The sequence below is a fragment of the Moschus berezovskii genome, chromosome 22 (genome assembly GCF_049115385.1).
Source record: "Moschus berezovskii isolate FMDL1 chromosome 22, NW_MosBer_1.0, whole genome shotgun sequence".
NCBI lineage: Eukaryota > Metazoa > Chordata > Mammalia > Artiodactyla > Moschidae > Moschus > Moschus berezovskii.
Genome location: NC_142481.1, coordinates 13,419,470 through 13,439,209, shown reverse-complemented (window position 1 = coordinate 13,439,209; position 19,740 = coordinate 13,419,470). Strand labels below are relative to the sequence as shown.

Sequence of the window (19,740 nt, the reverse complement as noted above, 5' to 3'; positions counted from 1 at the left end):
GTAAGGGTGGAAAGTGTTTCAGTAAGGAAATGAAACAGGTGTGGAACCTGGGACCCTTCACTGCAGTGCCACAATGCTTGCACATGGACAAACCTCTCACATTAGACAAAACAATCAACGTGTCAATCAACTGATGAAAGAAGACACAAAATGTATTTCCACACAATGGAATACTAATCAGCCACTAAACAAATGACCCTAATATCTGCTACAATGTGGATGAACCTTGAAAACATTGTGGTAAATGAAAGAGTCAGAGATAGTCACTTATTGTATAATGCCATTTACATGAAACTTCCAGAATAGGTAAATTCATACAAAAAAAAAAAAGCTTTCCGATGGTTGTCAGGGGCCTACGGAAAAAAAGAATCAGGACCTGACATCTTAATGGGATGGAGTTTTTAAAAAATTATATATTTATTTTAATTGGAGGATAATTACTTTACAGTATTGTGATGGCCAGTTTATATTGATGTGTAGGATGGAGTTTTTGATGGGGTTATGAAAATATTTGGGGATAGATAGAATTGATGGTTCTACAACATTATGATTGTACAAAATGCCATGGAAATGGACACCTTAAAATGCTTATGATTAATTTTACAATATGTGTATTTTACCTAAATAAGAGACAAGGAAACAAGGCAGCAGACATAACCACTGTCCAGAAAGACAATGGTACACTGGTTGTCATGGGTAAAGTCAGAGAAATAATGGAAGTATTAAGTCATTAGTGCAGCAGTTGAGGGCTGAACAAGACAGTTCAATTCAAGGAGGGAGGAGAAGGGCAGGGATGTGCAGAGTAGGTGGAGACAAGGAAGGGACGCACAGGACCTCGTGCTGATGCTGCCGTTCTGGGTAAAGTGAAGTAGCTCAGTCGCAGCCGACTCTGAGACCCCATGGACTATAGCCTACCAAGCTCCTCTGTCCATGGGACTCTCCAGGCAAGAGTACTGGAGTGGGTTGCCATTTCCTTCTCCAGTAAGCCTGGCTCTAAATCTTGCCCTCCTTTGGCGCCTCAGTTACCCTAACTGTGCCAGGGGCGGTAGTACATGCGTGCTGAGTTGCTTCAGCATGTCTAACTCTTTGCAACCCTAAGTACTGTAATCCACCAGGCTCCTCTGTCCATGGGATTCTCCAGGCAAGAATACTGCAATAGATTGCCATGCCTTCCTTCAGGGGATCTTCTCGACCCAGGGATCAAACTCAGTCTCTTATGTCTCCTTCATTGGCAGGTGGGTTCTTTACCACTTGTGCCACCTGGGAAGCCCAGGGTTAATGGTAACACTAAGTTTTTGAAGGCATTTCTTGACCCTGAAATATTGTCAGCCAACAGAGTGGGCCATCTGGGGATGAGTGGTGACTATAGCAGGCTGGATGAAGGAGAGACCAGAGAAGAGACTTCCACCAAGAGAGTGAGCAGAGAGGAGTCAGGAGCCTGCACATGTTAATTTTGGACAGAGGCAGGGGCTGGATGGAAGGACTCCGAGGGGAACTGCTCCGCTTTTCACTGTCCCCCTCCCCTGTGGGGCAGGAAGCAGACCTGGAACACAGGGGATGACCTCCCTGCCACATTTGCCCACAACATGAGATCACTGTCTTCTGGGGTCTTGGGAGAACCCAAGGAGAAGTTCTGCAGAAGGGAGGTTAAGCAGAAGAGCTCTGAGCGGGCCAAGCTCTCACCCAGACAGAAGTGTTTTCCAGAGGGTGTAAGGGAAGGAGAGTCCGTGGGCAGAGTACTGCAGAGCACTTGGTTGTTCCATTCCTACAATTCTGAGTTATTTGCTTACTCCTACATGGGAGGTACTTCTGATCCTATTGTTGTCCTCAATACTAACACCCCTCTGTGTGTGAGTGTGTGTGTGTGTGTTTGCCTCCGTGCTGGAGGGGTATCTATATGTTTCTATCTACGTCCTTCCTCCCCTCAGCCTATCTCATACGGTGCCCTCCTCTGTTCCTCCTGGAACCTAGTTTTTTCCCATCTGGAGTTCTCTGTCTCTCTGTGTGTGCCTTTATGTGTTAACTATCTCAACTAAGCCAATTTATGAGAAAATAGGAAAACAAGGGAGAAATCTGTGGCAGCACGCCCTGGGTATGAGGCCCATGGGAGAGAGATAGAGGGGAGATGAAACCTCTGGTCTGTCCTGAAGTAGGTGGGCACTTGGCTATTCAAATGGTGACCTACTTCTGATCAGTGGATGCACAGCCTTGCTCTAAGTTTCTGAGTGTCCGCACCCTTCTGGTCACCTTGACCCTCCTCCCAGCCCCCTGGTCTTGCTCACAATCAGCAATCAACCAAATAGACTTCCCAGACCCATGCCCACACCCAAACCTGTGGAGGTTCTGACTGCTCATGCCCACATCATGCTTTAAAAACTTTGAATAGGACCACATCCACTCTTGCCCCCATTTTTCTGACTGTCAAAACGACCCCTCATATCTCCCTATAAGACGGGTTCAAATTCCACAAAAGCATCCAGGCAGGTGGAGCTCTTAGTATCTCAGTTGACTTCAGCACAGGCTATGTCCACCAGAATAACCAAGGGTGACAGCATTGTGTCCTTGGGCTGGACTGAGGTTTCAACTGCATCCTGTTGACCCACAGTCTCATGGGAAGAAAAGGAACCCAAACAGTTGCCTTCTGTGTGTGTGGCAAAGCTAATTACTGTTCATTAGTATTCATAGCTCATCTCTGAGTGCATAAACATCTCTGCCACATTGACCTTGGATGGTACTTGGTTTGTCCAGTAAAGCGAGGGCTCAGTTTTGCATGTCATGCTGTTTTCTCTGTGTCTAATATGTTAGGATACAGCCCTCATTAGCCCCCATTCTACAAGACTCTCATGGCCTGGGATGAGCATGTTGCATGCGCAGGAAAATAACCTTTTGATTTTAAGTCACTGAAATGTTCAGCATATTTATCACACCTTAGCCCTGCCCTGACCTCCATAGACCATGGCTTCCTACGGGGCCTTGAGCCAGTCCCCTGTCCCCTGAGGCCTCTTTTGTTCCAATTCTACAGGAATGAGAATGATTCAACATGAAGACATCAACTATTTCTTTAAGTGGTCAAAGGAAAACATAATTTGATCATTTAATAGGAGCTGAGAAAATCATTGGTAATAATATAACATCCTGGTAAAAAATTTTAAAAAGAAGAACTTGAAATAGAAACGATATTTTCTTAATGTGGTCTACAATTGATAAAAACATATGGTAGAATGCCATAAAATATTTAGAATACATCATAGTCAGCATGAAGCTTAATAGAGAAAATAAAAACATTCTCCTTAAAGTTAGGAATTAGAGGAAGATTGCTCACTATCAGTACTCTTTCTTCACATGATCCAGAAGTGTTAGGAAAACACGACATGTGACTTTAGCCTAAGAAACATTTAAGTCAAAATATCATCATTTACAGATGTTAACATCATTTATTAGGAAAAGATAAGAGAATAAATGAAAAACTGCTAATTATAAAAATAATAAGGAATTTGTTCAGTTAAGACAGAAACATGCACCCAAAAACTTCAGTGGATTTCTGATATACTTATTAAAACAATTCAAAATACATTAGAAGATTGCTCTGTCCTGAAATGTGTCCTCCCCAAATTTATATGCTGCAGCCCTAACCCCCAAGGTGATATTTTGAGAAAGGATCTTGGAATGTAGTTAGGTTTAAATGACTTCATTAGGGTGGAGCCTCCAAGAGGGGAGAAGATTCTTATAGAAGAGGAAGGAATACCAGAGCCTCACCCTGCCATGTGAGGCCACAGCAAGATGGCGGCCATGTGCAAGTCAGGAAAAGAGATCTCACCAGAACCTGACCATGCTGGCTCCCTGATTGCAGACTTGTGGTGATTTGTGGCAGTAATTATTTCCATAACTGTGAGAAAATAATTTATTTTGCCTAAGCCATCCAGTCTATGGCATTTTAAAAACAGCAGCCCACAGCCTGAGTTGAAAAAGAGGCTCTACAAACAATAGCCACAATCTCCTCTCGTGTTCCTTAGGAATACATTTGGAAAGAAATAGGCAGAGCCTAGTTTAAAGAAAGTTCAAGAAGCCACCAATAATAGAAGAAGAACTAAATGGACACACTATCTTTTGTCTAGGATATAGTAAACATATAGATTTGTCAAAGATATCTGAGTCAAACTACCAATTTGGTGAATTCTAATAAAATCCAAATCAATTTTTTTTTGAAACTTTGACAAAATAATTCTAAAGTATACTCTGAAGAAAAATAAAATGTATTGCAATAACAAAGAAGAGTATGGTGCCCATAAAATACTAAAGCATACGTACAGGTATAATAAGTCAAATAATATTATATAGCTAGAAAAGACAGATTAGACAATGAGCGTGGAGGTGGGTCACTATAAAAAACAAACAGAGGTAGACCTAAGGAGATTAAACTTTTTCAGTTGAAGAAATTTCATGTCAGTAGCTAAAAGTTGAATTACTTGATAGGTGATTGAATCAGGGTAACTACACGACCCTGGGAGTGAATAGTCCTTAAATTTTTGTGCCCTAAGTACCAACGATCTCACTCTAACCTGGCTCATATTTTACATATGACACTCTTTTTTGTCTTCACTTATATGATAAAAATTCCTTGTTTCCAATATAAAAATTAGGATAGTTATTTGAATTTTCAAGGAAAAACTGTAAACATCTTTCAACATTCCTGGCACCCAGCAGGCGCTCAATAATGGATCATTTCTTTGTCTGTTCTGTGTATGCGAGAAGCGTGTGTCTGCCTCTGTCTCTTTACCTATATCACTGGTTTCGTCTCCATTATCTCTTCTTTCGTACCATGTCCCTTCCCTTCGCCTCACACTCTCTCTCTCTCTGTAGATGTTTTGCTTTCTCTTTCCTCCAGAATCCTCACGTTCTGCCAAAATGTTCACCCAGTGTTTGGGCCTGAACTGAATCAGAAAGTCACACACAGAGCGTGAGTGAGCAGGCATTCCCTCAGGGGAGAAAGAGCATGGCTTACCCATGGAGAATGGAATGAAGACTTCTGACTTCCTGAAGTTGCTCTGCGCATCCAGGAAATGTCAAGGGTAGAAGGCATCTGGCTCTGAAAGGGGCATGGGTCTTGGAGGCAGAGCTCAGGATGGGGTACAAGGTCATGCCTTAAGAGGACATCAAAGACAAGGGAATTCAAATGGCCATCAACAAAGAGTGGCTGAATCCATTATGGTGCCTCCACAGCTGATCATGAGCTTCACCCACTGTGTGTCTCTATAGTTGGTGGCAGGAATGTTGAAATGACTCTCCCCCATTTGGTTACTAGTGTCGCATCCCTCCAGGGATCCTCACCAACCACCCTGATCCCTCATCTTCAAGACCCCTTGGTCTTCTTTATGATCCATCAACTAAAAGACTCACATCTGACTCAACAGAGCTCTATAAAGAGCTGACTCCAGGACTGGGGCCAAAATATAGCCTGATGGGTGCTGTTCATTCAGTTCAGTTAAGTTCAACCACTCAGTCATGTCCGACTCTTTGAGATCTCATGAACTGCAGCACACCAGGCCTCCCTGTCCATCACCAACTCCCGGAGTCCACCCAAACCCATGTCCATTGGGTCGGTGATGCCATCCAGCCATCTCATCCTCTGTCGTCGCCTTCTCCTCCTGCCCTCAATCTTTCCCAGCATCAGGGTCTTTTCCAATGAGTCAGCTCTCCACATCAGGTGGCCAAAGTATTGGAGTTTCAGCTTCAACATCAGTCCTTCCAATGAACAACCAGGACTGATCTCCTTTAGGATGGACTGGTTGGGTCTCCTTGCAGGCCAAGGGACTCTCAAGAGTCTTCTCCAACACCACAGTTCAAAAGCATCAATCCTTCGGCACTCAGCTTTCTTTATAGTCCAGCTTTCACAGCCATACATAGCCAAAAACCATAGCCTTAACTAGACTGACCTTTGTTGACAAAGTATGTCTCTGCTTTTTAATATGCTGTCATATTGGTTGGTCATAACTTTCCTTCCAGAGAGTAAGTGTCTTTTAATTTCATGGCTGCAATCACCATCCGCAGTGATTTTGGAGCCCAGAAAAATAAAGTCAGCCACTGTTTCCTCATCTATTTGCCATGAAGTGATGGGGCCGGAAGCCATGATCTTAGTTTTCTGAATGTTGAGCTTCAAGTCAACTTTTTCACTCTCCTCTTTCACTTTCATCAAGAGGCTCTTTAGTTCTTCACTTTCTGCCATAAGGGTGGTGTCATCTGCATATCTGAGGTTATAGATATTTCTCCCGGCAATTTTGATTCCAGCTTGTGCTTCTTCCACCCCAGCGTTCCTCATGATGTACTCTGTATATACATTAAATAAGCAGGGTGACAATATTACCTTGACATACTCCTTTTCCTATTTGGAACGAGTCTGTTGTTCCATGTCCAGTTCTAACTGTTGCTTCCTGACCTGCATGTAGGTTTCTCAAGAGGCAGATCAGGTGGTCTGGTATTCCCATCTCTTTCAGAATTTTCCACAGATTGTTTTGATCCACACAGTCAAAGGCTTTGGCATAGTCAATAAAGCAGAAATAGATGTTTTTTTCTGGAACTCTTTTGCTTCTTTGATGATCCAGTGGATGTTGGCAATTTGATCTCTGGTTCCTCTGCCTTTTCTAAAACCTGCTTGAACATCTGGAAGTTCACGGTTCACGTATTTCTGAAGCCTGGCTTGGAGAATTTTGAGCATGACTTTACTAGCATGTGAGATGAGTGCAATTGTGCGGTAGTTTGAGCATTCTTTGGCATTGCCTTTCTTTGGGATTAGAATGAAAACTGACCTTTTCCAGTCCTGTGGCTACTGCTGAGTTTTCCAAATTTGCTGGCATATTGAGTGCAGCACTTTCACAGCATCATCTTTCAGGATTTGAAATAGCTCAACTGGAATTCCATCACCTCTACTAGCTTTGTTGGTAGTGATGCTTTCTAAGGCCCACTTGACTTCACATTCCATGATGTCTGGCTCTAGGTGAGTGATCACACCATCATGATTATCTAGGTCTCGGAGACTTTTTTGTACAGTTCTTCTGTGTATTCTTGCCACCTCTTCTTAATATCTTCTGTTTCTGTTAGGTCCATACCATTTCTGTCCTTTATTAAGCCCACCTTTGCATGAAATGTTCCCTTGGTATCTCTAATTTTTTTGAAGAGGTCTCTAGTCTTTCCCATTCTATTGTTTTCCTCTATTTCATTGCATTGATCATTGAGGAAGTCCCTTAAATCTATTTCTCACTTCCACTGCGGTCCATTGGGTGATTCAGTACTGTGAATATCACCTGTAGGTACACCTATACTCAGCAATGTAAGCTACCACAGAAAAATGAGTTATAACCATAGACATTGACCTGAACAATATATCTACAACAAACTGTTATATTTAAAAAAGAAAGGCACACTCACATACACACACACACACACACACAAATTGCAAATTGTGCTGCTGCTGCTAATGCTGCTATGTCGCTTCAGTCGTGTCCGACTCTGTGCGACCCCATAGACAGCAGCCCACCAGGCTCCCCCGTCCCTGGGATTCTCCAGGCAAGAACACTGGAGTGGGTTGTCATTTCCTTCTCCAATGCATGAAAGTGAAAAGTGAAAGTGAAGTCACCCCGTCGCGTCTGACTCTTAGCAACCCCATGGACTGCAGACTACCAGGCTCCTCCGTCCATGGGACTTTCCAGGCAAGAGTACTGCAGTGGGTTGTCATTGCCTTCTCCCAAATTGTGCTGCTGCTGCTGCTAAGTCACTTCAGTCGTGTCCGACTCTGTGTGACCCCATAGACGGCAGCCCACCAGGCTCCCCTGTCCCTGGGATTCTCCAGGCAAGAACACTGGAGTGGGTTGCCATTTCCTTCTCCAATGTGTGAAAGTGAAAAGTGAAAGTGAAGTCGCTCAGTCGTGTCCGACCCCTAGTGACCCCATGGACTGCAGCCCACCAGACTCCTCCATCCATGGGATTTTCTAGGCAAGAGTACTGGAGTGGCTTGCCATTGCCTTCTCCGCCAAATTGTGCTAAATGTATAGAAAGACAAGGTCACTCAGTTGTAAAGTGACTGTCACAGTATGAGCCAATTGTTGTGTGTATGGATATATATAAACACATGGGTTCATATAAACCTTAAGAAGAAATGATTTTAAAAGATTTTAAAAAACCAACTCTACTGTATGCTATGCTATGCTATGCTAAGTCACTTCAGTCGTGTCCGACTCTGTGTGACCCCATAGACGGAAGCCCACCAGGCTCCCCCGTCCCTGGGATTCTCCAGGCAAGAACACTGGAGTGGGTTGCCATTTCCTTCTCCAATGTGTGAAAGTGAAAATAAAGTCGCTCAGTCGTGTCCGACCCTTAGCGACCCCATGGACTGCAGCCTACCAGGCTCCTCCATCCATGAGATTTTCTAGGCAATAGTACTGGAGTGGCTTGCCATTGCCTTCTCCGACTCTACTGTATAACAAGCTTCAAAAGTATATTCTACTTTATCCAGCAAACCTAATATCTTGTAAAGGTAATAAATATGACTGAACAAAAGAAAGAAGACTTCAGTATATTTCTAAAATCTCTTCTCTTCCATAGAAATCTGGAAACAAAAATTCTGATCATAGTCCAACAACCAGATATGAACCATAGGACTGGAGGCAGACAGCACCTACAATCAAGATTTGTGACCCTGCTGGTCTCACCTTAGGGAGGTAATATCCCCGGAAGTGAGTGTCCTTGATGACAGGTGGGGGACACCAACAGGGACTAGGTCACTGAAACTCTGAATCTCGCGGATGACGGCATCTGTATAAGGCATTTTTGCCCGATCTTCCAGAGCTGGGAGACGGTGTGCACCAATCACTCTGTCAATTTGTGCCTGGACTTTCTCTGAGAACAGTTCAGGTGGGAGGAGTGTATGTCAATAAGTGCTCATCACAGTGGACTCAACCAAGTGACCTGAAAATGACCTGCAGACTGATGAGAAGGTCTTGTAAATTCTTTTCTAAGATGTTCGGTTATTCCTCTCAATGAAAGCATCAAAAAAGATATCAGAAGCTTGTTTGTGGAGAAATCTTCTCTGATGTTTCTACTCTAGTTATGACAGGGGGTAACTTGGGTAAGGACAGGTGGGTGGAAATTCATTCAACACTTAATGGTGCTTTTTAGCTTTTCCCACCAGAAATGAGTTGTAGCTGAAACTGGTGTCATCTCCTTTTGTCTCACTCATGTGCTATGTGATTTTAGATAAGTCATTCCCTCAGGCTGGCCATAAATTCATTCCTATGAAAGAATGGAGTCTGATGAGGTGAGAGTATCTCCAGTCTGATCTGCAGACATCAACATGAGAGCAAGTGAAGGTGCTTTTTAATTAGTTGTAAATTGGCCATTTCCTTCTCCATGTAAATTGGAAATATATGTTAAAAAGTCAAATTTTTAGTCCACCTCAAAGGGTAGTTAGCTAGAATCCTGTACTTTAGTAGACAGCAAAATGCACTGCAAAAGGTAATGCTTTACGTCAGGAGCATTCTTTGAAAACCAGAAGGCACCTTACCATCACTCAGGGCAGACTGCAAAACACTTCATAAGTACAAACACATTCTACACCAGACAGTGCTTGCCTGCATGAAAAATTCTTGGTAAAGTAAATCCTAAACTGCTTTGTCAACTTGAAAGAGCTTTGTCCCTAGCAAACTTTTATTACAAGTTACAAATGCCTATGTGCTGTGCTTACTTGCTTAGTCGAGTAAGACTCCTTGCAATCCCATGGACTATAACCCGCCAGACTCCTCTGTCCATGGGGATTCTCCAGGCAAGAAATTTGGAGTGGGTTGCCATGCCCTCCTCCAGGGTATCTTCCCAACTCAGGGATCCAACCCAGGTCTCCCCCATTGCAGGAGGATTCTTTACCAGCTGAGCTACCAGGGAAGCCCTCTAGGGGTGATTTATTTTTTCAGATCGCTCAGGACAGAAGTTATCTGTCTGAGCCTATCAGCCTTCCAGCGTGGCCTTAGAGACCCTCGTTCCTCCCCGCCCCCACTTCCCATAAGCCCAGCTCACCTAAGACATCAGGGTTCTTAAGAAGGAGTAGAAACCCAAAGCAGAGTGTGGAGCTGGAGTTCTCTGTACCAGCAAAGAACCGTGTGAACGAGATTCTCCTGGTGAAACTCACTCTCAGGATCTGAGCGCTCCTAGAGATGGGGATGGGTGATTCTTAACATTTCCCCCTGCAGAAATTCCCAGTTTCTGAGTCTTCTTATCTTCCTACCAACACCATGCTCCTCTGTGCCAGTTACTCTTTTTCTTGAACCCTTTTTTCTCCAATCAATGCCTAAAAGGTACCAAAAGGGTGAACTCCAGAGTGAAAGTGCCTGGACTTCAAATTCCGGCCCTAATATTTACCAGCGGTGTGTATTTGGGCAAGGAATATAACTTCTTGGTGCCTTAGCACATCCTCATGGAGTTACTTTGATAATGTATGATAAGCTTAATGAAAGCTAGAGGTTAATTTGTTGATGTCATTGCTGTTGTTGATTCTCTGTCCTTGGGTGTCATTGCACTCCTGATTGGCCCTTACAGCTGACATTCCAGGGATGATGCTGAAGATATTTAAAAACTAGTAGAAACTTGCCAGAACAGATGTTGGTCTCCATCAGTTAGAACAGACGTGGGCCTCTAACTAATCAGAACAGACTCAGGTCTGTGCCTGTCAGAATTGGGGGAAGGAGTGAGAGCCATCTCAGAGTAAGTTTACTGGACCATATGTTAACTTAACTCCTTCGTCATAATCTCTTTAAAGGCATTCCAAAAGGAAGGCTTTGAGAGGATTAGGGAGTAATAGAAGGGAGGGATTGGACCATGGACTCCTTGCTAATCCTTAGGGAAGTATTTCAACATTTAAAGAATGCATATATCCCACACAAAGATACTAGTTCAATGTCAGTAGTGTGTCCATCACTCTCTTTCTGGCTCCCACTCCCCCCGAATCCAGGGCAGCCCTTGCCTTGTTCATATTTAACAACTGGTATGGCACTTGTCAGACCAATCAGAACAGACATTGGCCTCTATCAATCGGAATATACACGGAGCTTGACCAATCAGAACAGATTTGACTATGTGTCTCAGAGAAAACTTACTGGACACAAGTTAACTGCTTGGTTGCTGCTACTGCTACTGCTGCTAAGTCACTTCAGTCGTGTCCGACTCTGTGTGACCCCATAGACGGCAGCCCACCAGGCTCCCCCGTCCCTGGGATTCTCCAGGCAAGAACACTGGAGTGGGTTGCCATTTCCTTCTCCAATGTGTGAAAGTGAAAAGTGAAAGTGAAGTCACTCGATCATGTCTGACTCCTAGCGACCCCATGGACTGCAGCCTACCAGGCTCCTCCGTCCATGGGATTTTCTAGGCAAGAGTACTGGAGTGGCTTGCGATTGCAGTTACCATCTCTTTAAAGGCTGCTGGGAGGAATTGTTGAGGAGGTTGGAAGGAATGGTGAGGGGCTCTGCTGAGAGGTTGGCTCTTTGGCTTTCTTGCTAATCCTTAGGGAAGTATTTCATCATTTAAAGAACATGTACATCACACCCAAAAATATTAGTTCAATGTTAGTATGATTTCCATCGCTGTCTTTCCCATCTCCAAAGCCCATCATGGGCAGGCCTTGCCTTGTCCATGCGGTGTAGGAAGGAATCAATGAAATCCTTATGGCCACTGGGGTCTAGCATCTTCTGATACCTCTCCCTGTTCTCAGTGATAAAATCTTTCACTTCTTGAATCATGCTGTACAAGTGGGTGTGTGTGCCAGGAAAGTGTTTCAAGATGCCCAGGAAGATTTCAAACACCTACAAGGCAGCAGACAAGGTGCAGAACCAGTTGCACTCACTGGGTTGGTACTGTGGGTGTTGATGTTCTTTGCTGCACAAGCAGCAACATCCAAAAGACATCATTCACCCTGTGGATTTGGAGGGTGTGCCTCCCACCTGAGCACACACACACACTCTCACACACACCCCAACACACACACACACACACACACATGCAAACAGTGGTTCATAGACCCCTGCACCCAGCTGCAGTCACTCTCACATATGCTGAGGTTTCTTCTCTTGAAGCCCATCCTTGTCCAAGGCCTGCTTTTGACCCCCAAACTGACGGATGGCCTCACCTGGGAGGGGGCAGGGGTTGTACCTTCCATGTTTGGTGTTCAGGACAAAAAGTATTTGATCTCTTCCTGGGGTCCACCCACCCTGATTGCCGGCCCACCGTGCATTTGATACGTCACCTGGGTATAGGAGGAGTAGAGAATGATGAAGAGTTCATTCATTAAATGTAGCAGCCATAATAATCTAAGGTCCTGGTAATTAAAGTGCTCACCAAGGACAACAGAGCTGATGATGTTGGCGCTGATGGAATTAAAGAGGAAGTGGGGATCCAGGTAGGCCCCTGTCATGGGGGGAGGGATCCCCTGCACAGTCCTTCCGGTTGGCTCTGACCTGGCTGGTGCCATCTCATCCTAGCTTCTTTGATTAGTTTGTCTTTCTCTTGGCTGACTTGGCTGTCATTGGTTTCTGAGATTTTCTTTCTGAAAGTCCCCGCCTCTGCGTCTCTTGCTGATTCTCTGGGTCTGTGTCTTGGGCTGACTTTCTCTGCTCTTTTCATTCACTCTTTCTTTCAGACTCACTCCTTCTTCTCTGTTCTCTTGCCACATCTTTGTAGCCTCTGTCCTTAACCTCGTTGACACTCTGTGTTCCTCTGACTTTAATAACTCCCTACTCCCTTTCCTTTTTCCTTCACTTTTCCTTCCAGTTTCCGTCCCTAGATTTATCGTGTCACCTTCTCCATATCTCTCCGTCTTGCTCTTGCTGTGCGTCTGTCTACTTTCTCCGCCTCCCCCTCTCCCTCTGCTAGCCCCTGTCTCGCTCTGCTTCTCCTCATTCCCTCTCTCTTCCTCTGTCTCGGCCTCCTTCTCCTCTTTATCTGAACCTGTTTCTGCCTCTCTCTGTCTTTGTCTCTGGATCTCTGTTTATCAGTCACATGCCCTCTCCCTCTCTCTCAGCCCATCTCATCCCCACCTCCACCCAGCACACACTCACCCTGGGATTTCCGAAGCTCCTCCACCAGACACTGAGCCTCCTCCTTGATTTGTTCCTCAGTACTCCGCTTCCCCATCCCCAAGTCCTTCATGGTCATCACAGAGAATCGCCGTAGAACCTTCCATGACTTCCCACTGGCAAGACCCAGACCTGACGGTGGGGCATAGAGGGAAGGTTTTGAAGGCACATGGGATAGTCCCTCCTCCCCTCCCTAATCCTCACCCTCGCCCCCCACTCACCTGTTCCCTGGAAGACAGGGTCAAGGATGGTGACGTCCCCTCAGCCAGAAAACGCCTCGGCCTGATCCACCAGGCCTCCCTCATCACCGTGTACACCCACAGGATGACAGTGGGCCAAGACCTAAGGTAATCGGCAAAGACATCCCTGTATTTCTCCTGAAGCTGTGGGGGCAGAGTGCAGGTCTCACTCTCTGACTCAAGAGAAGGATCTCCACTTCACCCCTGCATCACACCTCCCAGTTAACCTAACCTTCAGACTGCAGCCCCAACAGGGAAGAGCTGAGACTGGAACTCTGTGGTCTCCTCCGAGGCTTACATATCACCTGACCCCAAGCATCCTCCTCTCTTGGCTTTATCCTGGGACCTCCCAGCTTTTAAAAATTACAGAGACTCCCCACATCCAAGCTGTAGAACCTCTCTCTCCTAACCTACACAGCATCACAGCTCAAAGTCTCAAGTCTATTCGAATGTCTCTCTCCAAAGGGAACCCTCCTACACTGTTGGAGAGAATGTAAATTGGTATAACCAGTATGGGGAACAGTATGGATGTTCTTCAGAAAACAAAAAATATAGTTGCTATATGACCCAACAATCCCATTCTTGGACATATGTTCAGAAAAAAACATAAGTCAAAAAGATTGAGAACTTCCAGATGTACAAGCTGGGTTTAGAAAAGGCAGAGGAACAAGACATCAAATTGCCAACATTTGCTGGATCATAGAAAAAGCAAGGGAATTCCAGAAAAGCATCTACTTCTGCTTCATTGACTTCAAAGCCTTAGACTGTGTGGATCACACCAAACTACGGGAAATTCTTAAAGAGATGGGAATATCAGACCATCTTGCCTCTCTCCTGAGAAACCCGTATACGGGTCAAGAAACAACAGTTAAAACCTTACATGACACAACGGACTTTTTCACCATTGGGAACAAGTATGACAAAGTTATATATTGTCACTGTGTTTATTTAATTTTTATGCAGAGTCAGTTCAGTTCAGTTTAGTTGCTCAGTCGTGTCCGACTCTCCGCGACCCCATGAATCACAGCACGCCAGGCCTCCCTGTCCATCACCAACTCCCGGAGTTCACTCAAACTCATGTCCACAGAGTCGGTGATGCCATCCAGCCATCTCATTCTCGGTCGTCCCCTTCTCCTCCCACCCCCAACCTTTCCCAGCATCAGAGTCTTTTCCAGTGAGTCAACTCGTCGCATGAGGTGGCCAAAGTACTGCAGTTTCAGCTTTAGCATCAGTCCTTCCAATGAACACCCAGGATCGATCTCTCTCAGAATGGACTGGTTGGATCTCCTTGCGGTACAAGGGACTCTCAAGAGTCTTCTCCAACACCACAGTTCAAAAGCATCCATTCTTCGGCGATCAGCTTTCTTCATAGGCCAACTCTCACATCCATACATGACCATGGGAAAAACCATAGCCTTGACTAGATGGACCTTTGTTCATCATGCTAAATGCCAAACTGGATGAATCGCAAGCAGAAATCAAGAGGCGGGAGAAATATCTGAGAGGGTAACAGGCAGAAGGCTGGGGGTCTCCAAATGGAGGAAATAGGCTGCAAGTGTCAGACTTTTCTATCTCTCTCTTAAGTGGCAGGAGAAAACAAACTACAAGTGTCAGATTTTTTTCCCTTTCTCTATACAAAATTAAAAGGAGGTTTCTTTTAAAATTCTGTGTTGCCATGATGATACTTGGTTCCACCTGAACTTAACTTTTCAAACCTTGAGCTAACCAATGTATTTTTCTTATGGAAATATTTTTCTTAAGCTATTGAACTGAACTGAACTGATGTTAATTAACTATGTATTTACCTTCGATTCTCTGTTTCTTCAAGTCAGTTCCACGTAAGACTCAGAACCAATTTGACAAACCAGCATATTTTACTCAACAAACCAATATGTTTTACTTAAGAGAACATAATGTTTTCTTAAGCTTATAGAACTGATGCTAAAGCTGAAACTCTAATACTTTGGCCACCTCATGCGAAGAGTTGACTCACTGGAAAAGACTCTGATGCTGGGAGGGATTGGGGGCGGGAGGAGAAGGGGACGACATAGAATGAGATGGCTGGATGGCATCATGGACATGAGTTTGAGTGAGCTCCGGGAGTTGGTGATGGACAGGGAGGCCTGGTGTGCTGTGATTCATGGGGTCACAAAGAGTCGGACATGACTGAGCGACTGAACTGAACTGAAAGCTATGTTAATGAGCTTGGAAACCTGCCTTACTTCAAGATTCATGTCAATCATTTTATGGTGATTTTATGACTCACCCTGAGGGGCCTTGGTGCCACTCTCTGAGTTTTGATATTTCCTTTCTCTAATTAGCAGCCTGCTAGTAGGTGTACAAGTGAAGTGAAAGGAAGTGAAAGTCGCTCAGTAGTGTCTGACTCTTTGCAACCCCATAGACTACAGTCCATGGAATTCTCTAGGGCAGAATACTGGAGTGGGTAGCCTTTCCCTTCTCCAGGGGATCTTCCCCACCGAGGGATGGAACCCAGGTCTCTCGCATTGCAGGTGGATTCTTTACCAGCTGAGCCACAAGGGAAGCCCAGTAGGCATATAACCTCCTGTTAAAGACTAGCATGGAGTCACTCTTTCTGTCCACTTCTGGTGTCTATGTCAGAAGCCTTCTCTATCTGTTATACTTTAATAAAACTTTATTACACAAAAGCTCTGTGTGATCAAGCCTTGTTCCTGGCCCTGGATTGAATTCCTCTCCTCCAGAGGCCAAGAATCCCAGCGTTTTTCACAGCTCAGCAACAACATTTCAATATCAACAACCTCAGATATGTCGATGATACCACCCTAATGGCAGAAAGCAAAGAGGAACTAAAGAGCCTCTTGATGAAAGTGAAATAGGAGAGTAAAAGCAGGCTTAAAACTCAATATTCAAAAATCTAAGATCATGGTATCTGGTCCCATCATTTCATCACAAATAGATGGGGAAAAAGGGGAAGCAGTGACAGATTTTCCCTTCTTGATCTCCAAAATTACTGTGGATGGCCTCTGCAGCCATGAAATTTGAAGATTCTTTCTTCTTGGGAGAAAAGCTATGACAGGTCTAGACAGTGTATTAAAAAGCAAAGATATCACTTTGCCAAAAAAGGTCTGTATGGTCAAAGCTATGATTTTTCCAGTGGTCATGTATGAATGTGAGAGTTGGACCATAAAAAAATCTGAGCCCCAAAGAATTGATGTTTTTGAATTGTGCTGGAGAAGACTCTTGAGTCCCTTGGACTGCAAGGAGATGAAACCAATCAATCCTAAGGAAAACCAACCCTGAACATTCATTGGAAGGACTGATGCTGAAGCTAAAGTTCCAATACTTTGGCCACCTGATGCAAAGAGCCAATTCATTGGAAGAGACCCTGATGATGGGAAAGATCAATGGCAAAAGGAGAAGGGGCTGGCAAAGGGTGAGATGGTTGGACGCAATCATCAATTGCATCACTGATTCAATGGACATGACTTGGGCAAACTCCAGGAGATAACGAGGGACAGGGAGGCCTGGCATGCTGCAGTCCATAGGGTTGCAGAGTCAGACACTACTTGGCAACTGAACAACAACAGGTATAAAATAGGTAACTTACAAGAACTCACTGTATAGCACAGGGAACTCTACTAACTTGGTAATGACCTAAATGGCATTGTAGTTTAAAAGAGAGTGGATATATGTACATATATGGCTGATTCAGTTTGTTGTATGGTAGAAACTAATACAACATTGTATAAATCAACTATACTTCAAAAAAAATTAATTAAAATTGAAAACCAAAAATAGAGTCACAGATATAGAAAACAAACATATGTTTACCAAGGAATAACGGGTGGGAGGGATAAATTGAGACTAGGATTAACATATACACACTACTCTAGATATGCTTCTAATGAGCAGTCATGTTTAAAAACAACTGGACTATATGATGATCTTCTACTTTTATCTAATTTGTTTCACTTTTTCTATTTCATATCCAGTGCTCTCATTTAATTTCGTTTATGTTCTTCAATTTCTCCATCTCCTTTTTTATCTTTTTTTCAAAGCTTATCAAATGTAGTAGAAAAGCTTTTGTATGTATATATATATATATGTATAATATGTATAATATATATATTTTTGAAAACTTGTGACTTTTTGCCTAAGCTAAAAAATTATGGCATTTTGATTCTACTTGTTTGACTTAGTAAGAATAGAATGCTAGATTTCTAATTAAAAAATAGATTGCAAGAAGCAACAAAAGTTGACTGTATAGCATAGGGAACTATAATCAATATTTTGTAATAACCATGATGAAAAACACTTTCAAAAGTAGTATATGTGTATCTGTGTAACTGAATCACTTTGCTGTGCACCTGAAACGTTGTAAGTCAACTATACCTCAATAAAATATAACATATACACACTAGTATAAAAAACAGATAACTAATAAGAAACTACTGAAGAGCCCCGGGAACTCTACTCAATACTCCATAATAACCTAACCTATTTGGAAAAAAATCTTAGAAAGAGTGGGTGAATGTGTATGCATAAGTGATTCATTTTGCTGTACAGCAGAAACTAATCAATTATACTTCAAGAAAAATTAATTATAAAATACTGCACAAGAGGCATTAAGGACAAGTTCTTCCGCCAGACCATTCCAAGTATTGATAATTATTATCATCTATCTTTATTATGACTAATTTTGAACACTCATTTGGCATATATTATTAAACTGTACTGGGGACTACATTAAAAGTCTTTTTTTAAAAAAAGAACAAGATACATGCACCCCAATGTGATTGTAGCAATATTTACAATAACCAAGACAGGGAAGTAACATAAATATGTATTGACGGAAGATTGGTAAAGAAGATATGTTACTTGTATACATTGGAATATTACCCAGCCATTAAAAAAAAAGAAATAATGCCATTTGCAACAGCATGGTTGAACCTAGAGATTATCATAGCAAGTGAAGTTAGACACAGTAAGACAAATGTATAATAATAGCACTCATATAGAACCTGGTTTTTTTTTTAAAAATCATACAAATGAACTTATTTACAAACAGTAACAGAGTCACAGATGTAGAAAACAAATTTATGGTTACTGAAGAGGAAATATGGGTGGTGGGGTGGGATAAATTAGAAACTTGGGATTAATATACACACACTAAAAAATACATTTATACACACTACTATATACAAAGTAGATCACCAACAAAGACCTACTTGTATAATACAGAGAACTCAACTCAGTATTCTATAATAACCTATATGGATAAAGAATCTGAAAAAGAATAAATATATGTATCTATATACATATATAACAGGATCACTTTTCTGTACACCTGACTAATGCAACACTGTAAATCAACAATACTCCAATAAATTTTTAAAATAAAACCAGTACAATATTGTAAACCAGTTATCCTCCAAACAAAAATAATTCAAAAAAATTTTTTCTTTTTTAATTTCTCTCTCCACCCAAACTTCAGTCCTTCTTATAAGAATTCTGGTAGCTTCTCTATCATGTATCTAGGGCCAGATCATGGCTGGAAGAAGACAGTCCCCAAGGGGGCCTGGGAAGTCACACCTGAACTTGACCCCCAGCTCCCTTGCTGCCTCTAAGCTGTTTCCCATCCACCCACCTCCTTTTCCCCCCACTTCCCAACCCTACCCCCACCCCCCACCTGCCCTTTCCATCTCACCGCCTGCAATGACTTGAGGAAGCCCTTGTGGTCCATTTGCAAGACGTTTCCCGGGAAGGGCAGAGGCCAGGTCCTGAGGGGAGTCGGCCCTGGGAGGCAGGGTGGCCCCAGAGGAGCAGGAGGCCAATGAAGAGAATAAGGAGCAGGATTGGAGAGAGCCATGGTCTGTGCCTGCCTTTGATCATGCTGTCTCTCTTAAAGGTAGTCTGCTCCACTGTTTGTTATTCTGCTCTATGGGTGGGGAAGGTGTGCCAAGATCCTACCTTGGCAGAGCTCCTGCTAACTCTCCAGAGACAAGAGGGAGCCCAAAGTTTACAGAGGCTGCAGATGCCATAAAGTTTATCATCTCAGCAGATCTTAAGCCAGCTCCCCACGGACCCCTGACGGGCTGAAGGTGTCTTGGTGGGCAACGCCCTTGAACGGAGAGCACGTCCCCCAAGGTGGCGGGAGGGGAATGTCAGCTCCAGGAACTTGTGGAGACTGGGTGCAGGGTGGTGGCACCACAAGGGCAGCTCTCAGGCAGTTTTATGCGTTTGTGGCATTGCATCATGAGGGATGGAGGTTAGCTGGCTAGCAGAAGTGGGGCATCCTGTGCCCACTGGGGATGGGCATCTGTGAAGAGTGAGGTGTGGAGGAGGAGGTGGGGTCTTATGGGAGACCTAATTCTGTGTGGTCTGGGTTTGGAGGATTGTATTTTTATATGTATGTA

General features: G+C 43.7%; 1 pseudogene; it reads right to left on the bottom strand.

Moving 5' to 3' along the window:
- Positions 1 to 19,216, bottom strand: part of LOC129547304 (cytochrome P450 2B4-like) — a 29,413-nt pseudogene extending 10,197 nt beyond the window's left edge.
- Between the last annotated feature and the right edge of the window lie 524 nt (positions 19,217 to 19,740).